The 24,620-nt window shown below is 41.0% G+C and overlaps 2 long non-coding RNA genes across 2 annotated transcripts in view; both read left to right on the plus strand.

Moving 5' to 3' along the window:
• LOC119009891 overlaps positions 1–24,620 on the plus strand; it is a 114,073-nt gene that overhangs the window by 46,488 nt on the left and 42,965 nt on the right. The window lies entirely within an intron of this gene.
• On the plus strand, positions 11,541–15,121 carry LOC119009892. The gene is made up of 2 exons (XR_005071840.1): positions 11,541–11,638; positions 14,455–15,121. It is a non-coding gene; the product is annotated as an uncharacterized LOC119009892 (long non-coding RNA).

Consider the following 24,620-nt stretch of genomic DNA (forward strand, 5'->3'; position numbering starts at 1 on the left):
CATATTTTCCCCAGAATGATAATTGGTGCAACCAGACCTTAGACCGGCACCGACAGCGCATTGAAAAGTCCAATCATCTACAAATAAAATGAAAACATAGTTTGTTTCTTTATGCGGCTCTATTGCCTGTCTCCGATATTATCACCATGGTTTAAGTCACAAAGTTGGGAAACTACCATTCTGCAACAGTGCTGGCCCGGCTCTTTAGTAAGACGTCTGGTGGTTTTATCACTGTGATATGAAGGACATTCCAGGGACATGCAGTAATCCGCTGCTGGATCAGAGAGGCAGCGGGGCTCAAGCGTGGGAACTGATCATTATTGGAAACGTAGGTGGCATGGATGCACACTGAATCAGTTGTGTTTAACCTGTTCAGAGTTTCAGTGCAGATTATTGAAATGTGATTTTTTTATGGCTTGCTTTAAGAGCACTTTTCTCCATTGCACAGATTATAGAAGAGCATTAGCCACATTAGCTTGCGACGTAAATGTAAATGCCTCAACTGACGATCAGCATGATCAGTATGTTCACATCATGTAATAGATCTATTTCTGTTTGACACGGAAAGGTCCCAAAGCCGTGGGCCAAACCATAGCATATTTGGCTCGGTCCACCGGGCCCACTACACTGAGGATGATCTGAAATCACAGTGCAAGATGATTTGTTAAAGTTAGCCCTCAAATTAAGTGAGACGGTCGAGGCAGTAAAACCCAGAGTTTGAAAAAACATTCATGGATTTGCTCGGAAATAACTGCCACCCCCTTTTGCGTTTTCCAACTGGTTTTATGTCCCTTCATTAACGTCAGGCATGAAAAAACAGACAGCAAAAGAGAAAAAAAAAACCCAAACGGAAACTGCATTTGAAGAATCAAATCTTTCGACACCCCGAATAACTCACACCAGCTACACTTCAAGTGCAATTCTTGTTGACGTCAGCCGTAATTCTGTTATTGCTGCGATGAAGTATTTTGGCGGATCACTTCTTTAAGAAAACAACTGGGAGTTAGCGAGGAGCTCTCGGAGGAAAAAGAATGAGTGCCTTTCTTACGGTCCTCCAAGAAAAGTCTCTTCAATCAGGATGGGGAGAAAATGACCCCTAATGTCTCTTTTCTGTTTCTCCCTCACATAATTACCCACCACTAATTTCACCTTCTTCTCATCAGTATAGCTCCTTCTTTCTCTTTTTGCACATCCTTTCAGTGTAAGGTTACGGTCAGTATGGTTACTGTCTTTGAAATGCACAACAGCAGACCAAATAAGCACCTTGACACTTATCTGCCTGCTCTCATGACAGACTGACAGCTTTCGGCGGTCGTCATAGTTGAACCCACAAACTCCTCTCTTGCAGCCCCTGAGAGATGAGGCCACAGCTCCCTGCAAAAAAAAAAAAAAAAACGTGCACGGGGGAAAATGTAATTCCTAAAATTCCAACGGTGGAAATATAGGATGTTTGGTTTTGCAATATTGTGTTGAGTGAGCTTGACATGTGCTTCCTATGGAGGGGAAAAAAACACTGCAGATCACAGTCCAACAACAGGTCGGGCTGTTTGTGTTGAGCTGCAGTAATGTGGATGGAGATGAAGAAGGAGACATTTATTTGCCTCTTTGCTGACTGCACAATGTTCAAATTTTATCCAGCCTGTGGGAAGTTATTGAAATTGATTGCCATTTGACATTTTCCTCACAAGCACACAAGACTATTATTTTATATATAAGTATTATTATTTTCATATCAGCTGGGATTTTGGTGGGTAATGTTATAGAAGCAGTTTCAGAGGCTTTTCCATTCTGCCAAGAAACTCTTAGCAGTCAGAGAGGCGGACACTTTGGCATGAGAATATTTCAAATTTCAAGATATTCAATATCGGCAAAAAAAAGAAAAGAAAAAAACACTCTGCACTGGCAACTTTAATTCAATAATAAATGGTGTCCGTCTGCGACTTCAGAAACTCCTGCCCTTTGAAACTTAACAGATGCAGGATATGTGTGTAAAACAGGACTACAATGGCGACTCCTGGACACGATGTTGCATTTACGGCCTGTCTGTGACTTATGCTGTCCGTGCAGTGGGCGTAGACCATAATTAGTAATGTATTAACTTGTACGTGAATGAGTGTCTGGATTGTTTCGGGACCGCTCTTGGGTTTTCAAGTGAAATTTCAATGACAGAATAATGACCGAGGGGGGAAACCAGCGTGACTCATATTCACCGCTCTATCACCCTCGGCGCTCTGCATCACATAGCAATTATTCTCTTTGCTCATGAAGGATCTCATGGGCCACCAGTGCGCCCTGCACAAACCACCAATGAAGTTTTTATGGGCTTATTAGGTGAATAGAAAGCTGCTACATTTCGTAAGGATTGCAGCCCCATTAAAATGTGTTGACAATGAAATAAGTAGCTTCCTTTAAAGTGGCTTCAATAGATATTTTTATAACCGTGTATCAAATGACAATGTAAAACAACATTATTACCCAAATCTTCATGTTTCTGGTTCACTGTCACTGCATCCTAGCATTTCCTTGTGGCATTACTGTCAAAACGTTAGCAACATGGCCACTGCTAGAAAGCCTGGCTACTCTCCAAAGCGAATGACAGCGGTAAGAATCCCAATTTCGGTTCAATGAAAAGGCAGAGTTAAACACCAGGTTGTATAAGTCGACAGGTCTTGCTACATACTGACTTTGACACACATTGAAGTGCTAATGGGTATCCTAAATCTTTTTCTGGTTGTGTCAACTAGCTTGCGAGCTAGCGTGCACGGTGAGCCTGGAGATCCTATTTCAGCTGATAATAACTATATAAACAGGCTTCACAGTCATTATATGGGTTGCCAAAAGAGAGATTATAAAAAAAAGTTTCCTCAAATAGATGAACTGAAAACAATTTGCATCCAAACTTGAGTCCAGCACGTTGGAGTCCATTCTAACTCCACAGGATAAGTCTTGACTCGCGCATGATTCAACTCTTTCATGTTGATGTTTAGCAGACTGTTTGACCAAATTTAAACATGTGCTTCAAAAGTAAGAATTTTCTTCACCTGAAACAGCCAGGTCACAAAGAAAGGACATTATCTTTTATACACAATTATTCAACAATATACCAGAGAGAGCATTAATCAGAAACATTTGACACATTCAAATAGAAGAAACTTTATATTAACAATAAAGTAAAACAGGAACAGATAGAAAAACGTGATAATCTGTAATCTTTTCGTGTATAATTTAAGATTATGATAGTAGTTATAACAATTATTAAATTAAATTAAATAAAATAAATCTTAATAGAATAGATCTTCACATATGAGATTGTAATTCAGAAGCTTGGGTTAATTTAAATTGCTACATCCCTCCACACATTCACATTTACTCTTACTTTGCCCTGTTAAAGATGAGGGAATGTTTGTTTTTACCATGTCACAGTTTAGGTCTCAGCTTGGCAATCAAACAAATGATCCAATTCATCTAGAGCCTACCTGCTGCAAAGCTGTCACTGCTGACAACTGCATAACAAGATGGATTAATTATGATGTGTTCATTCAGATTTACACACAGACAACAGATGGAAAAGCTGTTTATAGGGTACTCTAATCACATACCCATGGGATCTTAATATCTCCCTATTAACAACATCCATAATTACAGAAGTAAATGGAGAACACAAACCACAGTACTATCGACCATCACTGCCATTTACTATCTCAATGGCCAAGAAAAAAACTTCCATCTACCACCTCTCACTCCACACTCATTAGGTCTTGCACGGCTTTGCACTCTCTCAGGAGTCAGCGGCGAGGCTGGGTGAAGTAGGTGTTCGCTTCAGTGCGAAAATCATCACTGATCATTATGTCAGCTTTCCACATTCATTTAGAAAGGTGGATCCTTTCCCTGACACTGTGGCCTTTGGTATATAACTAGTACCATCTGAGAGTTTTGCCCAAGACTCTTCAAAGACACAATTGCAACTTACACTTTTTACTTTTTTATTGTTGACAATAGTCCCCCTTGCTCTATCACTTTGTAAGTCCCGGGGGAATTATCCAGGGGCTGGTCTTTCATTTTTAGGGTGCACAAAAAATGTGATGGCAGGGACGTAGGGGCTATCCAGCTGGGTCCACATGAGTTTCCTTAATTCCATTGACATACGAGGCTATTTTTAGTAGCCTATCTGAAGATGGTAGACACTGTCAATCTGTCTGCCTGTCTGTCTGTCTCTCTGTCTGGTAAGCTAGCTACCCACCAAAGAGGTAACCTTTAGGGAATGATCCCTGAAGGTTCTTAGAAGGTTACACTGCAATAACCTTTATAAAACCTTTAGAGAACATTTAGAGAATGTCCCTTACTCCATTATGAACTTCAGATAATGTGAGTCTGGGGTAGGGCAGGGTAAATTATGATACCAGTACCCTTTATGTGTAGCTACAGAAATTTGAGGTGAGACAACCCAAGTGTTACGAAAGCACCACTATCCACATGCTTGAATGACATTTGAACATGCACATGCAAGAATCACATTCATGCCACTGTTGTCCAGATTACCCTACAAGTTTTTGGTGTCATGGATCCCAGCGTGAGGGACAAAGCTACCCTGACACCCACCAGGTCTTGCAACCATTAGCCACCGCTGTCAACAGACACTGCTGTAACATCAGAAAGGGTCCACCAGATCTGTGAGATCCAGTTGTCCTTTTCTTTTTCTGACCCAATGGACCATGAAGCCCACCATCTTCGTCAAGGGCCTGTGTTGGCCTTCTCACCTTTGTTGTCTAACAATGGCACTTTGAAAATCAAGATCATCTGTGCTTCAAAACCGGACGAAGGACAAAGACAAAGATTCTTTTTTTTATTCAGACATGGCAAAGAAAATCATGGTAATGCTGACTTCTTATTCTGCCTACACAAAAACAGTATTGATGGACCTGTAGCTGTGGTTCTTCTTTTTTTTTTCTTTTTTTTTTTTTTTAACCCCAAGCAGAAATTTTCCTTACCTTTTTGCCAGGTTGTCTGTGCAATACAGCTCCTGCTCCCACGGTTCTCCCTGTCCTTCCCCCATCATCTCTCCTGATGGTTAACTGAAGCTGGCATATATTACATCACTGTATCCGTCAGACTTATTGTCTCGTTGTCAGAACAGTAGGATATTAAATGGGCATGCTGTGGTACACTAACACACAGCTTGCCTACACACACAGTGCAGGGAGTGGCGGGGCTATATGGTTCCACTGAATCATGTCTCCTGCTCTGATGATCTGTTGGTTCAGTCTTGGTGCTGATGGCTTTATGTGTTGGATGGATGGTGTACAGCCACTGAGACCATCTGCTGCTGGCTTTCCTCAGTACCAGCCAATATGCTGCTGCTGTTTGACGCTTTATGTGGGTATGTGATGTCCTCGACTACGCACATCAGAACCGAATGTTCTTGCAATGTGTACGGCTCAAATACATTGGATCAACAAGAAGCGTTTCTCTCGAGGCAGAAATTAAGTCACTGCTTGAGTCAGTCCTCCGTGGCTCGAGCCACAGGAGCCACAGTGTTTTGCTGTGGGACTTAATGGGCAAATTGGGTAAGGTAATGGGAAGGGAAGAACTCAAAATATATAGCCGACAAGGGACGTACACAGGCATTATGAGGGCCACTGGCTTCATTATAAAATACCTGCTATAAATTCCCACAGACCAGTGATGTACAGTATCTTGCTTTGGCAGACCAACAGTCCAAAATCCAAAGATACTAAGTCTGTCATGTTTGGCAAAGAAAAGGATCAAATCATTCCAGATTTCAGAAGAAGAAACAGCGAATGTTTGTCAGTCATTTTGTTTGAAAAGCCGATCAGAACAATTATTCGACTATCAAAATAGTTGTAGAATGCTTTTGTGTTGATTTACTAATCATAGTAAGTCTAAGTTATGTACCTATTAAAAAAAATGTTTTGAATTAGTTATTTGTTTGAACCACTTTAACAACTATACTAAGCAAGCTAGCTGACTCGTGGACCTTGACAGCTACCAAGTATGGCATTGGTTATTGCTGAGTGTCATTCTGGTGTAGCTTAGCCGTGACTCCAAATTAATGTTAATGGTGTACTGTCTGCTAGCTGTATAAATTAGCATTTGTTTTGCCAAAGTGTCAAATTGATGTCACTGTTGCATTAAATTTTAGCTTATGCTTAAGCCTAAGGGGACAAAAGTCAGTGAATTCAGTGGGGATGTCAACAGTTAATCAGTTAAGCAAGCTAGCTAAGTAGTGGAGCTAGATGGCTACCAAGTGTGGTAGTGGCTTTACTGGCTTATACTTTATAGTGGCTTTAATTTAAAGCCCCCCTTAAGTCAATTTTTATTCCTGTCGGGTGGTCCAGGTCTTCAACTAGCTGTCTAGACCAATCGTGTTACTACCTGGCTGTAATGATCACATGACTGTCTGTTAACCTATAAATGGAAGAGCCAAAAGGCGGCCATTTTGTAGCGCACTGATGAAGGCCTTAATGGCTGAAATGTGTTTTTTGTCTGAAAAATATACTACTGGTTGTTTATACTGTTCACATGAATTTACACCTTCCTTATCTCACTGTGTAACAGTAATGTTAGCTGGGTAGGAGTTACATGCTAATGTTAGCTGTTTTCTAACAGAAGCAAAATACCTTGAATATTGCCTGATCTCCCTCCGGATTTTCACTTTCCATTGTGCTTTCAGTTGCTAATCAGTGACAAAGTGGTAAATGGTAACTATTTGTCAGATTCACTATTTTTATGTGAACCTGGAACACAGCTGCAGAACATTTGAGCTTCCCACCCTGACTATGATGTCAGAGGCAAAATGGCCACCATGTGACTATGGTCGATGGTTGTCGGCCTTTTCAAAAACAAAATTTAGCGAAGCTGCACGATTTCCCTAGAATGTAGGTTAACTGGTACAAGGCAACTGTGTCTGAGTATATGAGTGGCTTTTAAGTCTTTTATTATTTAGAATCCCATTTTATAAGAACATTTTCTGGAAGGGGTTTTTTTTTTTTTTTTTTTTTTTTTTTTTTTTTTTTTTTTTTAAAGATTGTAAGGATTCTTGATATTAACTTTGCTTTGTTCCTCAGGAAATGTATCTGAATAGAAAAAAAAACAAAACAAAAAAACAAAAACCTTATGTGTGCATGAGTCTGTGTGCTCTGAGCACATGTGCCTGTGTGTGTGTGTGTGTGTGTGTGTGTGTGTGTGTGTGTGTGTGGCTAGTTCACTCATTTCTGCCAAGCTAAAGAACCTTGCTGCACACTTGAGAGCAATAAGAACGCGATGGCCTGTTAGTGCTTACCGGAACCATACGGAATATAAAATGAAAGCTGAAAAAAAAAAAAAAAAAAAGACAACATGATTCAGAGAGTCTCTCCGAACACATGAATAAATCAAGTTCACGGCATGGAACACTTTGCACAAAAACACGAGCCAAAACCCCAAGCACATGGCAAGGAAAAACTTTTTTCTGCTCCTTAATGGTGGTATTTACCATGTTAATGATGAATTTAAATTATGTGAGAGACCTCGGTGCGTGCACATGCTTTTTAGGGGGCCCTGGGTGTCGATGCACAAACGTTGCGCGCCGATGTCCGTGTTTTTCAGGTGTTTTCGAGCGGTATGTGACCTACGTGTATGAGGATCACGTGTGTTTGTGTGTTTTTGGTGTGTGTGCGTAGACAGAAGTCGCGCCAGACCTAGTCACCTGTCACTTCTGTGTATTCGCTGTATGTGGGAACGTGCCAGTGGAAAAAGCCCTCACTATTTTAATGCTGCTTATTTCCCAGCACCTCGCACTGGTCTTTTCCTCTCTCTGCTTTGGCACGAGACTGAGGAAAACCCTCTGTGTGTGTGTGTGTGTGTGTGTGTGTGTGTCTGTGTGTGTGCGCGTACGCCCTCGCACCTCGTCACCTCTGATGCTGCAGCGGGAAGCCTTTCTTTGCCAGGAGAACCCCAGACTGGCAGGCATACCGAACGCCTACGCACACACACATGCACGCACATGCCTGTGCACATTCACACATGCTTTAACACACACGTGAGCTGCCCGCATGCACATTTAAATACGTGTGCGACGTACACAAGGGCACACGTATTTAAATATATAACGCACGCATGCCTCTCCGTTCCCACACACTCGCGTTAAAACCTTTTCCATTATTTTACTGTTTCTTGTATAATGGTGGCAGCGAAGCCCACACGGCCGAGACCACACTCCAATGTAAACAGTAGGACTCGAATGTGACACCCAACTTCGGGCCTGGGAGTCCTGTAGCAATCAGAGGGACCAGGTGGTGAATCGCACAACAGTCGGCAAAATCAGGATTTCTGCTTTCCAACAGTAGTAGCTGCCTCTCCCACTCAACTTGTTAAATATTCCAGATTTCTCACATTGGAACTTATTCATCAGTATTTCCCACCGCGGACAACATCGGAAAATGCCGAGATGCCAGACCTAAAAAAAAAATCATGCACCCAGGGTTTCAGCAGTGAAAATCTACATGCCTGTTTGATTTTTTCCTATAACCTTTATTTATCTGGGGAAAGTTGACTGCGCCCGCTGGATCGGACTCGGCCGTGCCCTGCTTTTCTGAGTCAGTCGCACAAAACCTGCTTCTTTCATTTAGCCGTCACTGCGTTAATCTTAATGTAAGGTAAAGAATCAGTCAGGGAACTTTTTTGATCTAAGCTGCTCCGGTCATATCTAAATCAGCTTTTTTATGTTCTGAATATTGCATGTACGTTAGGAATATGGTTGTCTCTACTCATTTGCTTCTTTTAGTTTCGTACTTGTTATCACTTGAAGTGGTGACAGTAGATGTTGATAGTGACAATGTAAAAGGGGTCGCTCCTTCTGATGAAACTGCAGAGAAGCTTCACAGTGACTGTCAGCCTGTTATTTAGCCGTCCATCCACGACTCCACTCGTTTGGTTCCCTCTCACAGCTCTCATTGTGTTACTTTGGTCAGCAGCAGGTGGCTGTATTTGCCAAAAATGCTCCCAAATCTCACTTTACGCTACCTGCACTGCACCCAACAGCAGCAGTTAGCGATTAGTTTGTGAACACAGTGGAGCATTTAGCAGCTCTAAAGAGTCATATCTTTTCCTCAAGAGATGGTGGAGGCCAAAACAGAGCTTCAAGATACTAAATATTGGAATTCCATTCATGAGGGAACTAGAACCACCTCTCCAAACCAATGATAACGTTGTTCCATAATTGTTTGAGGTGTAAATGAGCGACTTATCAACTTATAAACAATGCATCATAACATTGTCCATTTTGTGTACACACTCTTATGACCAACACACCTCTTTTATTGCTTGTTTCTGTGCATGTGTGTCTGCGTTTGCAATGAGAAATGTCTTGATAAAACAATCAATTACAAAGCATCACAGAGGTGAATTTTATATGTGGGAAATTTGACTTTGTTCTCTACGAGCAAGCAAAAAAAACGAACAATAGGTTTTACCATCTGCCTAACACAAAGCATGTATTTTGTATCTGGTTCTCTCAATGACCAGTATCTTCCACTACAAAATGAAGCATAGCGTCAGTTCATGCAGGACACAGAGGTCAAATCATCGCTACCAATCAATCTCACACCAATCACAGCTATTCTCACCACAAGGCTAAATGCTGCCACACATGGCTGCCGCTGGAAAGTATTGTATTCCGTTTGTTGCAATAAATAGTTAAATCTATGACAACAGTGTTCCTGACTGAACAGCCATTATTAAGTACAGAATGTGTTAAACAATTATTCAATACAGTGCTGTTTGCTGCCTTGACTGAGTCCTCTTTGTCTACGACCGAGACAAAACAGAGTAAGAATGCAGTCGATACGAGACAGAGACTTTTAACAAAGGTGGTCTTCTGGCCAAGTCCAACTTCAAGTACTACAACACTATGGTATGGACTTGTAACTCTTACCATACAGTTTTGGTGACTGTCATTCTGCATCATCAGTGTTACAGGAAAGTTTATTGCGATGACTGGCAATCAGTCATGCAGCACTTTATTGTGCCTGGTTATTTATCCGAAATATATGGGACAGTCCCAGTGGGTTTGCTATATTTGACTCACTTTTCACGCCGGAATCGCTGACTAGCAATAAGTTGGCCTGAAGTGCAAAACAGCTGCTTTTACTTCTTTTCAGATAAGTCAGGAGTAAAAATTTTTGTGCTTGGTGGGAATACGGTTTACTGTGCAAATAAACGTACAGTATAAGTAATCCCTTTTATTAATTAGAGATTCTTATTTTGCTTCCACCACATTACTATACATTGCAGTACTTGAGTGTTGTTTCCCAACATTTGCAAGACGCTGTGCTCATGTTGTGCCTGTGTATCAATCCAACCTGCAGTCGGGCTGAAGGAACATATATGGGGCGGGGGTGGGGGGGTGACTTGGATGAGAATCAGCCGTGGGGCTGTGTTTTTCCAGTTGTGTACATGCGTGTGCGGATGGTTTACATTGAGACGTGCATCTGTGTTGATGCCAGCCCTGCAATAAGGTATCGCTGGCAGGGGGGCTCAGATTAAGTTACTCAAGTGAAATGTCAGCTGAATATTGTTACCGCCAGAGGATCAGAGCAGTCGGGCACCAGTGAACCGTCTCCGGATGGAAATCACTGCTGCTGGATTTCTTTAGTCTCTCTCTTTCCACGCCACCACCATAGATCCCTCGCCACTTGATGGGCTTTCCCAGTGTGTGTGTGTGTGTGTGTATGTGTGTGAGCGACTTAAGAGTTGCTGACAAAACATGTATCCCGAAAATGAGATAATGCAAAAGAGGATTTTGCATGTGTGTCTGCTTTTTGTGCATGTATTAGCAGGTGCTGACAGAGGTTTGGGTTGTATGAGCTTGGGAACACACAGACATGGGCGAGATGGCCTGGTAATGCTAACAGCAATTCGCTATGCAAATTCCTGCATCGTGAACCAAGTGTTGCTGTGTACGAGAGAGAGAGACAGAGAGAGAGAGAGAGAGACAGAGAGAGACAGAGAGAGAGAGAGAGAGAGAAGGCTAACCAGGTGGTGCCCAGTCTTGTGTCCCAGTCAGGGTGGTCCTCTGAGAGGGGCTGAAATAAATCCTCATTACATTAATCAGGCTCACATACAGTACACACACATGCACAATGGGCAAACTTAATCACAAAGCACGTGTTTTGCTGTACATTCACATTCCCTGCTATTACTGGAGCCATATCACACATACTTCATATGGTGAGAAATGCTCCACATTTCAGCCTGATTCCTTTTCTTACTGGTGCCACGCATACTGAACATCGCCAACTGCCTTCAATTACAGCAGGTTAATGTAAAACATGAGGGGGAGGAGATTGAATTTAAATTTATATAACAGTCATTTTGTTGATTGAAAAGTCAGCATGTACCAAACACTGAAAAACCCTCTTGAATAAAAAAAGCAACCCCCCACACATGGTACATCCTTACAGGTGTTTCCACTTGCTGTCTGATTAGCCCTCTTCTGGGCACAGCGTGGGTCGGCGCACACTGTGCTTAACTGACCGCATTAGCTCACCTGTTCTCATCCTCTCAGGTGAAAAAAACACCTTTTACTACAAGGGTTTGTCACCTGTGTGGGTGCGGAGGGGTCTGGAAAGGAAAAATAATGGTGAGTAAACGGACAATTCTCATTATGCCACATAACCGGTGTGATGGGATTTGATGAGAACCACCATCACCATACCACCATTAAGGGACTGATCATTAGCTAGCTTTACTATAGCTCATTGCCTATACCCATAAATAACAACAGTTGCACTGACATGAAGTATGACAGGCACTTCTTACCAATACCTTTGTAGAAGGACAAGGGTTTTATCTGACCGTGCTCAAAAGGTCTTACTCGGTGTCACGGTGTGTTAGACCATGGATTAAACTGACACCGGAATATCCCTCTAATATGGAAGCAATAAGTGCCGTTGTCAGCTTCTTGCAGTTATAATAATCAGAACTCAAAATCCTGTTAGTAGCAGGGGCACTCACGTTCATGACATAAATCAGGACACTTTTAAAAACCAAGAGTCAGACAGCAGAAAGATGCTCATCAACAGCGTACAAAAGCTGTGTATGTATAAGTTTGAATTCAAACTCAGTTATTTGAGGTAGATTGTGTGTTTAAAAACAGCAGAGACACCACTGTAAGTAACTATGCTATCATCAGGAATAATTTTAAATAATACTAGGTTGATGTGTCATAGTCATAGAAAATGGCAGGCATTAACCAGGTATATCAAGCGACGTTTTTGTTATTGATGCTTGGTAAAGTGATTCCTTCATCCTTCTAACTTTCAATTTGTGTGTTGCTGTTCAAACAATGAGATTTCCCCATATTCTTAAAACTATGTAATGCTGCTTAATTAAGCTTTTGTACGAAGTGTGGATTTTGGATTAGTAGGGTTACGATAGCCGCCTGGGTTTCTTTATTGGGGTACCTTTAGCAGATATGAGATTAAAATGCGATTAATTAGATTAATTAATCTCTTAACTCGCCCTTCATTTTGATCTCAGATACACAAATTCAATTTTGTGACTGTATCTTGCACCATTGTGGAGCCATGGCAGTGAAAAAAATAGGTCCAAAGACAGACCTAAGCTCTTCTGTGTTAGTTCCTGCTACACTAGCTGTCTCCAGGACCACATTTTGATTGATGACAGACAACCACACAAAGACTCACAAACTGAAAGCATTACACCCATTTAGTATTAATTTGATTGGGAACATGCCCCTCAGTGTGCAGTGTACAACATCAGTTGTACACTTTACAGTCATGATTGATGGAGACATTAACTCAATACCCTAACACAGGGCTTTGCTTATAAATACCATGAGGGAAATTTACACTGTTGGTCATCAGCACTGATTGTTCACTATAGACAAATTACTCGACTTTCTTTAAAGCCCCGTAAGTTTACAGCCCGACGTGAAGTCGTCCATACTGTGTTGATCCTGGGCCAAACGTACATACACAACAGGAGACTCAATGTGCTGAGTGACAGCCAGATTGGCCCACATGTCAACTTCCAGCACTGTTAACTAGAAATTCAGATTATATTCAGTTTATTTGCAACAGCAACAGTGTTTTGAGGAAAACACATTGCTGACCTAATAATGTTTTCTATTAATATTATAGGGAAATGTTGTTAATTATCACATTGATGAAGTCACAAACAATGTTTTTCCGACAGCGGACTGAAATATCCCATCTTGCGATGCAATATCCGGGGTGAATTATCTACAGCATTATTAAACCTTTTAATGGTTATGTTTAATTACTAGCAGAATAGAACTAAAACCACTTTATTTCCTAACCTTAAGCACCACTTAAGTGTTTTATTGTCTAAACCTTGTCACCACAATGTAATCGGGACAACAATTTAGTTATGTATAATCCTAATTTTTTAGGATACAGCCTCTCATGCTGTCTTATGTCAGATATTAGCCACATTATCATTTCAACTTGTGTTTTAAAGCTACAGTTGGTGTTAGATCTGACCTGCCCAATAACAGTATAGTACCTAATCAGTGTCAGAGTCCTAAAGTAGGCCACAAGTTGTTTTATGACGTTGGGAGACCACAGGATTAGAACAGGCTGCTCCAGGCCTCAAGCCTTTGTAGGTATAAAACTAATAAACTAGTTTGGTTAAATTTGATTGATTTTAGATCGGGTCTAGTTGGTTTTATAGACCCCGGGGGGTATCATAAAAAAACCCTCATTGTTATAAAAAAAAAAAATCAGACCGATATGGTGTTCTGTATACTGACACTAATGACGACATCAAAATCCAATAAATAATATAATGCATCAGTAACAAATGAGGGAAATCAAATCTTCCATGACTCTATTCCTGCATGCTGGAGCCGCGCTGTCCTCGGAAATTTTAATATCAGCCTAAAAAAGCATGAAATTGTACACACCCAGTGGTAAAAAATTGTATTAATGGACATTTTGGAGAATGTCAGAAATGATCTCAGAAAGATTTATGTTCTGATTTTACTAGAATACCAAATATCTATTGCTGTCTAAGAGAGGTTTAAGAAAGGCTTTTCTGAGGGATGGATGAAGAATTTACCGTAACATAAGAGTATTGTTAACTGTCAGTCACTCCTATATGAACTTACTGAACTGCTTTTTAGTTCTTACTTCAAGTGAGCAGGCCTTTGGTATGACAGGAAGTGATCGAGCTGAAAACTTAGAGAGCAGCACCATTTTTTTCAGATGTGTGTGTGTTTGTGTGTGAGTAGGTATGCTTATCTCTCCTTCTGTCAATCGGACTGACAGACTTGCTTGTAGAATCCATATTCTGGTGTCCAGTAGGACAGTGACGTTGTTACATGTACTGCACCTTTTCACCCTTTGTGGCTGTAAATGCATTTGCCAGTGTCGATGCACTAATTGTGCCTTTGTGTGTATGGCCTTTTGTAAGTGTGTGTGTGTGTGTGTGCGTGCGTGCATGCGTGCGTGCGTGTGCATATTTCCAGCGGCTCTCCCTCCAGGAATGCAGCATGGCTCTTCAGAAGGGGATATTAGTGCTGACCGCAGGGCCTCTTTCCCCTCTCCGCTTCCATCTGGTGTCGCATTAAATATTAAACTTTTTAATTTGATTCAATTCCCGACGACAAACACCCGTGATTGGATCCAGATGCCGGCAACCAGCGGGCCCACCCCAGGCCTGGTCTGCGCCTAAGGTTTGGATACTCTGGAGCTCGGTAGAGGAGCTGGAGCTGAGACCCACATTAAGGCTGGAACTGGGACTGGAGATGTGGAAGGTTCTCCAGTTTGGACTGGGGGGTGGAAGTGGTCGTTTTGGTAGAAGAGGAGGTGTAGCAGAAGCTGCCCTTTGGGACTGGGGATTGAAATTGAGCTGGCAGTTGGGTTGGAACTGGAACTTTAACTGGACTGAAACTGTCATGTCTTGCCCTTTCACAGAAGAGTGCCTTGACAGGACATGGGAAAAAGAAATGTTTATTGTTGATGAGAATGGGTCATCCTCAGGTTTTCAAGTTCAACCTGATTCCATGACCCTGATTCAAGTCAGGGTTCAACAGTGACCAGACAATGCAAGTCTTTGTAATAAAAGGGTGCTAAATGTTGTTCCTCTTTTAAGCAAAGATAGTTCAACATCAATGCATAACTATTTGCACACATTGTAAGATTTCTGCATTTTCTCTGTTGGTATGCCTGTGCTTCGTTTCAACATTACCTTCAGATTAAGTGACACGGTACATCATTTTGTAATCACCATCAGGAACTATACACTAATCTGATACAGCTGTGGTAATTACCCTGCTAGAATTTGCTAGATCACATGATCATATGATCTTGCAAATCTGTTTTGCTCTGCTTCTGTAATCCTAGTCAAATAAAGTTGGTTCAACCAGTTAGTGTCCTATAGGGGACAAGCAGCTACAGCTGTGGTTTAAGCATGACAACAAGAGACAGAGTGGCTGTTCATTTGAAATAACAATGGTGGCTCCTAAAGAGGTTTGCTTAAATGCTGCTACAGCATAAGTTAATCTCGGAACTGGTCAGTATTTCTTCATTGAAAAGAGAGCAAAGAACAGAACTAAGGGCTTGTCTTGATGGAAAAGACATTTTTGCTCTTCTCTCGAGTGGCAGTGGCAAGAGCTTCATTTACTAACTGGCTCTGTTGATCTGTTGATCTGATTTGTTGAAGTTAGCAAGTGATAGACGCTGAAAGACGAATGGTTTGTCCAAGTATTTTTTGAAAGGGCCTGCTCTGACCAAATAGTTTCTAAGGGCTGCTTTTGTTGTGTTACACAGAACAATCAGGCACGTCAGTTTACGATGGTTATGGGCAAATATGGCCTGGTCATGGTTAGAAGAACCATCGTTGACTAAATGACCTTGACCAACTGTAACTCACCTCCAATTGTTTGTGTCACACTAGTTCCTATTATGCTCTAGAAGTGTCAAATCTCCTGTGGTTGTACCTTTATATGGCTTAATTACTTGAACACAGCAATATGGAGTTTCTGGGCTTCTGCTGAAATGCTGTTTCCTTCAGAAGAAAAAGGAAAGGTTCTACTAGGAGCCCCATAGTCCACTGACAAGCAAGTTAGGTTAACTGAAAACTCTAAGTGAATAAAGATTAACATCAATCTAAATGGCCATCTGTAACAGACTGGCAACCAGACAAGGATATACCCTGTAAGGAAATGTGCCCTAGAGAAAGCAAATGGAGAGAAGCAGGTAGAGATGCCTGACCAATCATTTAGTCTCAATAGTCAAGCACAGATCGAGTTGCTTGTTCATTGTCATCTGTCATGCACTTTCATATAGTTAGTTTGATAAAATAATGGGACCAGAACATGATGGGGGCTCATGGGTCGGCATAAAGTTGGAATTATTTAAGATTGCCTTGGCTTGAGAGCTTCACTCACATGTCGGCCTGTATCAAGTGTCATTCGGGATTTCATCCTGACTCTGAGGTGTTTGATAACTTTTCTGTTTTCTCAGTCTGTCCTCCACACTCCGTCTCCTCCCCTTCCTCTGTTAGAATGGTGTGTTAAGTGAAGCTTGAGGCCAAGTGTAAGCCGAGGTCTGGGGATTGAGGTTTGGATGTCTCCGTGCTCCATCTGCGCGGTTCTGGGAGTTGTTCGCCAGTGGGCGCTTGTACAGTGCAAAATAGCCATCAAGGTCAAAGTCTTCCCATCTCACTTTCCTTAAAACAACAAAAACAAGTCATTTTCTTTTTAAGAAGTGAAACAAACCGGCATATGGGGTGAGATAATATCATCTGTTGCCAATGTAAGTCAGTTTGCTTCATGAATTTCCTTGAATCAGTGCCATCGGTTGTGTTGGATACCTTAATCTGTCTTGCTTTGACACGTTTTTACTTGAAAATTCTTGAAATAAGCAAAAGTGTTTTGGAGACATGTGTTATTATCTCATTTCATTGGCAATAACTTATACATATTTATACATAATTATATCAAAAACATTTTTTAGGCTAAATAACTTGTAATACTCTGTATCAAACTAAATTAACGCCATATTAGAGTATCTGTCTCTCCCTTGTTCTTCTCTTACTTTCACTGCAACTACTGTCAACCCCCCCTCCCCCCATTCCCTTCTCCATTTGTTTTCCCCAGTTGCATGATGTATCACTAAATTAGTGTACCATTACCTAATTTACTGGAGATAATAGAGCTCAGAGGACACCAGAACAGTCCAGAAAACCTGGGGCTAAATGTGACTTCCCATGTCTGCGTGAGGACCTGACAGCGGGCTTTGGTCCAGGGCTCTGTGTCCCCACCCGCAATCCCATCTGCTGCCTTGATCCAGATGTCTCGGTGAGGATGAATCATAACTACTTCAGCTTGTTACTATTAGACTCTATCTTTATGTTCCTCCCAACATTATATCTTTTTTTACAGTTTAGACAGCAGAGTAACCGAGTGGAAGGGAGCAAAAGAAGGCATTAAGAAATGGACAAAATAGGTTATTTTTAAATTTTGATTTTTGTCTTTTCAAAAATTCACTTAAAGTGAAACTCTCGCCAACATGCAACTTAGGCTCTTTTTGTGAATGCATACGAGTCAAACCTTCATGTAAAAGCATAATTAGGACTAAAGAGGCACTTTTAAGATTTACCATATTTTCGTTTTCTGCTCAAAGTCGTTTTCAATGGGAGTGCATGGGGCACTTTTATGCTCAAAATGGCTATTTTTAAAACTCTGAGAAGGCTCAACACAACATGAAACGTTGCTCGTAAGTCTTTTGCTTATGCTAAGCAATCACTGGACAGTTGCTCGAGATGATGCATTTAAAGAGTTGTATTAGAGAATTATTTAGCCATTCTATAACCAGAAAAAAGAGAAGAGCTGTTAGCATGTTTACCATACAAGCTTACTGTCAGTCACTACAGAATTGAAACCCAACCTGGAAATACTTCCAAGGCCAAGGAGCTAACCATTAACTAACTAATTTAATTGTAAAGTCACATGTTACGTCAAAAAAAGCTGCATTTATGTCCACCATGCTAGCTTACCCTCCATTAATCTTAGCCAATAGCCGAGATAGCATAATATTTGAAGTGAAAACAAAGGCTGCTGTTTGAAAATATGAACATGCTAGAGTTAGCTAGATTTAAATGTATGATCACATTTTTCCTTAAGAGACTTCCTCAACATAAACCAAGTAGTTATACACTGTAATACACGACTGTGTTATTTCCATGGTGCACGGATCATCAACTGGTGAGAATGCTGGCTTCTTGCCTGGCGCATGGAGCTTTGGCATCAGTTCCTTCAGCATGATATCTTGTATATAACCATTAAGTGTACATTAAAAGCTTACAATAAGTATTGAATAGCCATATTCCAACAGTAATCACTGTTATTGAGTGTTTGGTCAGTAACCCACGTCTCTCCTACCCCTCCACACACAGTAAAAGCAAAAGGAAACTCTCTGGTATCCCCGATACTGATCACTAGAAACAATATCTTGAATGTAAGCTGGACACTTTTCAAGCAACTCACTGAGCTAATGTCAGCTTAACTAGCTGGTTCGCTGAGACTGGTGAAGAACAGTCGTCATTTGAGTTGATACAATGAACTGTCACTGGTTGGAACTGAAAAGTCACTTTTGCCTTCCTCTGTCTGAAACCAAGGACCCATTTTGTCAAAAGCTAACAAGATTTTAGAGAAATAAATCTGTGTCCATTATCACTGTAAGCTGAGTATGTGCAGTGTGAGAACAGGAAGCTGGACCGGCATAGCAGTAGTAATAAAGGGGCTTGGTGAATGGTCAATTGCTTAATGCCAAGATTTTTACACTATGCACCTCCCAGAGACTGATGGCCAGTCCTCTCTGTCAACTGAATCAGACTTTTTGGAGTTGCTACTCACACATGTGTTTAAAAACCCATGCTAATGTGTAATGAAAGATCTGAAGAGAAGTAAGAAAATAAATAAATAAATTGAACTGAAGACAGATCGAGACAGCGAAGAGAGAGAAAAGTGACAGGAGGCGGGGGAAAGTGATTGAGTGAGAAATAGAGAGCACTTTTATTATTATTATTATTATCATTATTAGAGTTATTCAGCATTTCCTCTCCCACTGGTTCATACTGGATGTTTGCCTCCAACCAGATTTGGCCTGCCGTGGCCTTAGTCCTCAGCGATCAGAGAGAAACAGGGTGTGAGAGAATTTTGCAGGATCTCAAATTAGCGTCTCTGTGGATTTTATGTAACACAATCTAACATTATCTAGGAATTCACAGCTTCCAGTGTGTACCTTTACACAGTCCAGCTGCACTAATCACATGAACATCCACTGCAGTTTCAGGGAAAATGTCTATTATTGAATAAGTCTCCATTCAGGCATTTATATCTCTTTCATGACCAGTACAGGAGGTTCTCTTCTGAATGATATACAGCTGAGCAGATTAGTATATTGTTACACAAAACTTTACTGTATCTCTACCGACTAGACGTTTTCTTGCAAACCTCTGGCAGCCTGGAATGAGCAAAGCTTATTCCAAACAATTCCACTTGGACGGGGAACCGAGGTGCCACATGGGTTAGAAAATGAGGCCTTCAGATTTGATGAGATTAGATTAGATGAAACTTTAATGATCTCCTTTTAGAAACTGCAGCAGCTAGAAGTAAAAGGATACATCGTAGAAAAAATAGGATATAAATATGAAGAGGCTAAATGAAGGTTTATATAAACACGTGCAGCCGACAGTAATTCACAATGACTGCATACGTGCAATCTAATTTACGGCAAATCGTCAACACCAAATGTGCAGTATTGAATTATGGGCCGTGTGCGCGACATGCATGTTAGCGAGTGTGACCTTTGCCTCTAAAGGAAGGAAAGTATAGACTGCACAGGCTCTATTTCTGCATTCTCCAGTAAATGTACAAAGGACAGTGAAAACATGCCACTGGGTGTGTTTACACAGCATGAACATGCTCATGTCTAAGTCTGTCTCTCCATATGCTCCTGCGCTGCTGTATTGTGAGTACGTGTGTGTGTGTGTGTGTGTGTGTGGTTGGCAGGGCTGATAAACAGGCAGTGGGTTGGGAGGTGGAAGGAGTCCACCGCCTCAGATTATTGACACAATTCTGGCAGAACGCAGCGCCCGGCGCTCCAAGAAAATCTGGCTGGCGGGGGCTCAGCGCTGCAATCTGATCCCCTCCATCCGACGTACAGCGCTGAAAAAAACACACAGAGACAGGCTGCGAGGGACACAGCTCTATCTATTCTTATACCTCGCCCTGCGCCTTTTTTTCTTTCCTGAGTGTAACAATAAGCTTTAGGGGATTTCTTTACTCCAATTTGCCTTCCTGTCAGTCTCTCTGTCTCATACTGTCTGGCACTCTATCACTCACTCTGCCTCTGTCTCAGGACGGCATGTTAAGAGCTGTTAAGGTCACGTGCAGGCTTTAAGGGTTGAGGTCCTGGGCTTGAGATTTGGACTGCAACCTCAGCACTTTGTTGACTGCATCGTTTGTTTCTAAAAGTTGTGTTTGTGGCTTTGAACACAGGTGTAAAACTTGTATGAATTAGCTTCCGCTGGTGTCACAGCGAGGTAAGGAGTCGTGTCCACCGTTGAATGAACATGGGAACATTTTGTTCTTTACAAACCTGTCACTCAGATCACAGTGAATTTGTTTGACGCGTTGCGCTCAGTTGGAAGTCCATTTCTTCCTGATGACAGATCGATGGCGCATGCAGATGCATTGCATTCATGCGTTGGGTTTATTCTACTATTGATTGTGTTTCCATAAACTAAACGGACTGACTCACTGACCAAATGCTTTCACAATGACAACATCGCAGAGAAGGAAGTGAAACAGTCAAAGATTCCATGAATAATTAATGTTGGAGTGGCACAATCAGTAACCATAAGTGATACATTTTAGTAGAAAACAGATAGGAGGGCTAGTTTGCAGGTGCATAAATGTTACAGTTACATTAATAAGTACAATGTATGACCAAAGCCAGCATGTTGATAAACAGCAGGAGTCACAGCTGTACTGACATAAATCATTTCTTCTGAACTGCAACTTCATGACAAACAAAGCCAGTGTTTTTCAGTGTTTCTAAGCTGCTTTCTGTCTAATGGGTTCAAGATAATGGCTTCAAAAACTCAGATCAGGCTCATATAAATTTTAGTCAATAGGTGAAAAATTTGCTTTGGAAAACAGCACTTATTATATAAAAGTCCTTTGAATAAGCATGGTAAGTATTAATCCCCATATAAGACCTTGTGAGATGCATATAAACATTATTACAGCTATTGAGGTGTTTTAAACTATAGACTTCTTATTAAGGTTAGTAGAATGTACATTAACATTAATAAGACTATTTCAGTATCAATTATAGCATAATTAACACATTTATTACAGTGTGTCTTATTAATATATAAGATCATATGAGGAGCTTGTAAGGCTTTATTAGCATTGTTCAGCAGCTTGTAAACTTAACTAGTTTCTTATTCGTAACTTCGTAACTTATTATTTCTCATGAACCAATAATAAATGTGATACTCGTGCTTTTAGTTACCCAATTATATAGTCTTAGATTTAATAAGTATCTCATTAACCTCGATAAGCAGTAACTAAGCTGTTAACAAGTTTCTTAACAGTGCTATAGTGTCTTTTAAACCATTAATTAACACTTACTACAAGGATCTGAATATAAAGCGTTACCAAAACATTTTTTCCCATAGGCTAAAGACTAAATACTCTCATTAATGATTTCACCTCTATTTTGTCTTAAACAGCTACTCCTGAGATTTGACATTGCAACACAAGTGTTAAAAGACATACAGTAACCACATAAAAAAAAATAAAAAAATAAAAAAAACATTTAGAAAAATAACGGTTGGGGCACCCTTTTGGCCTGTAGGTTCATACTGTACCACATAACCGCTATGTCCAATCTTGCGACTCTGTCAACTGTCAAACAGCCAGGACACGCCAAGAAAATAGAAAGAACGGTCAAAACTGAGGTAGAAGAGGCAGTGATTCACAGACTTTTAGTCTCCCAAAATATTGGCTTTGCCATTTCCCACAATGCACCTGGAGTGCATCTGTCATTACACCATGACATCAACAGTGTTGTCTTCTCAAAAAATTTGGAACGCTCTCTCTGGAGCCACAGAATACAATGTACAAATGTTTTCAAATTAGAATGAAAAGTCTTGTGCCGATCCAAATGTCCATGCTTTGAAACCTTCCTCCAGAAACATACGGGTGACATCACAGACACTATTTTGTGTTGTGTATACTATGTTTGTTTATAGACTACAGTACACAGAGTACATGTCTGTAACATCCAAGTAAAAAGCATATTTAAAATTAAAAAAAGAATAAGAATAAGGAAAAAAACAGCCTCCATTAGTTTTACCTGATGCCTTCAGACATTGCATATCCTGCAGGTGATTCTGTGTTGAATGTCAGAAGCATGATAATTCAATTTGAAAGTTCCATTTAAAAATATTATGTCTGTAATTTACCAGTACTTGCAAATTCCAGCAGCTAAAAAGGCAGTAAATCTTGATTTCTCTACTTGATTTCCCTCTGAGACTGGCGCAAAACAAGTTCAGCTCAGCAAATCTCAAGCATAACCGGTGCTGTTATAAAGTCTACTCCACCTCAGCAGTCCAGCCTTGATGGAGACATGTTTGACCATTTAGTCATTCAATGATTCTATTAATGCACTTCGATTCACATCTTTGAGCAGATCAGTGCCACTCAGCAGCTGTGGTGAAATATTTTGTGGCTTGCTCAAGAACAACATGACACTAGTAGCTACGAGTCGGCAGCAAATCTCTGATTCACTTTTCAGATTGTCTCACATCAGATTCAAACAGCCTGTTTGATTAAAGGTCTTCAGCCTGCTGGCTACCACCAACAAGCATTCTGAAGGAACCATCAGACATGGCGATAAAGACATTAAGGACAATAGACTGAGCCATCCACTTTCCTTCGCCACTATATGTTTAAGTCATGTTATAGCGTAGGACCTGAGTAAGGGTTAAGAACATAAGCACTGCCATGTGTTTTGCTAGGCAGAGTAGGTCTGTTTTGCCAGGCCAATCATCTACTGTTGGCTGTTTAAACTATAGAGCTGGGACTTTCTCCTGCCAGCCTCTGTTGCCAGTGGACCAGTGGACTTGGCTGAGCACGACTCTCTCCCTCCATGGCACTTAGTGCGGCGGTATTCAGCCAATAGACTGTGATCTTTTGCAGAAATGGGCTGGAAACAGGACTGCCGAGGGCTGCAGGCCGGGTTATAATCTTGAGCAGTGTGCCCAATACTTTTGGCTTAGCTTGAGCTACTCTCAAATACCCTCTAATTCTACTAATGCAGGGCCTTGGCTCTGTGTGTCGCACAGACAGACTTGAGACAAGTTTGGTACTCTTTATTGTCATTAGTAAGTATTTAGTTATTCTTTATCAGTAATACTCAAACAGTTATGATTGTGATATGCTACTGTTAATTCTAACAACTGGTAACCGTGACACATGCATACCTTAATCAAGTCTTTATACAGGTGAATGACCACAGAAAGGCCCTAACACTGTGAGGGTAGGGGGTTGCATTCCTATGGGGACGATCTTTTCTAAAAATGGAAGTTGAGTGTTGTAGATGACGTATTATATCACATAAGTCCAATAGGATTAATGTTTCTTTATGTATTCAGTTGGAATGTGTTGTATTTTCAGAACTAATCCTTTGAAATAATATTGAGCAGACCTAAAGGATTGTCTGAGCATGTTACACTCTTTGAAACACAGAAAATGGACAACAAGGTTTTAACCATGTTGGACATTGTTTTTCTTTCAGGAAGTATTACCAGTTTACATAAACCACAAGTCATTCGTAGCAGCTCTCTTTTGTTATATGTATGTTGGGAACATACTTCCTTGATCATAAGCTGTAACCGTCATAAGCGCAGCGTTTTACTTGAAAAGATCTCAGTGGAATTGGAAATAGCTAAGCTATCATGTAACGTAGCCACCGGCAAAACATCAAAACCGAATCAAAACAACTGCAAATGCAGAGTTTACAGTATCACAACACAATTTTGATTGTGCGTGTGTGCCAGTTGGCAAACCAATCACAAGTCCATTCAATTTTTGACAGTGATGAGAGCGGACAACAAAGAAAGGGAACAAAGTGTTTTTTGAACATACTAGGAAGTGGTGCGGTTTTGGAGCAGCAGCTTACTGGCTCCTTGTTTCCTGGTTTACAGTAGAATCTAAGTGTATAATGAGAGCCCTGTAAACCTTTTGGTGCTGCGGTCAGAGAAGCCTGCATTGCAGTTAACATAATTAGGACCAATACCACTGGAATACCACATGTAGGACTTTTTCACACTGCTGGACCGAGCTGAGGCGACCTCTGCTGAGCCCAAGTTAACTGAGGGAAACAAGGTCATGTTTGTGAACTCTGAATCTGATATTAATGTCATTCATGGCACCAATTTCATCTGCATGAAGATGGGGCAAGGAAAAAACATCCTTTGTAAACTGGTCCACTCAGCTGGGATTTGACATTAGTGTGTCTTGTTTTGGAAAGAGCACACTTTTTTAACAAGTCAACACG

Source organism: Acanthopagrus latus, chromosome 20 (genome assembly GCF_904848185.1).
Source record: "Acanthopagrus latus isolate v.2019 chromosome 20, fAcaLat1.1, whole genome shotgun sequence".
Taxonomy (NCBI): domain Eukaryota; kingdom Metazoa; phylum Chordata; class Actinopteri; order Spariformes; family Sparidae; genus Acanthopagrus; species Acanthopagrus latus.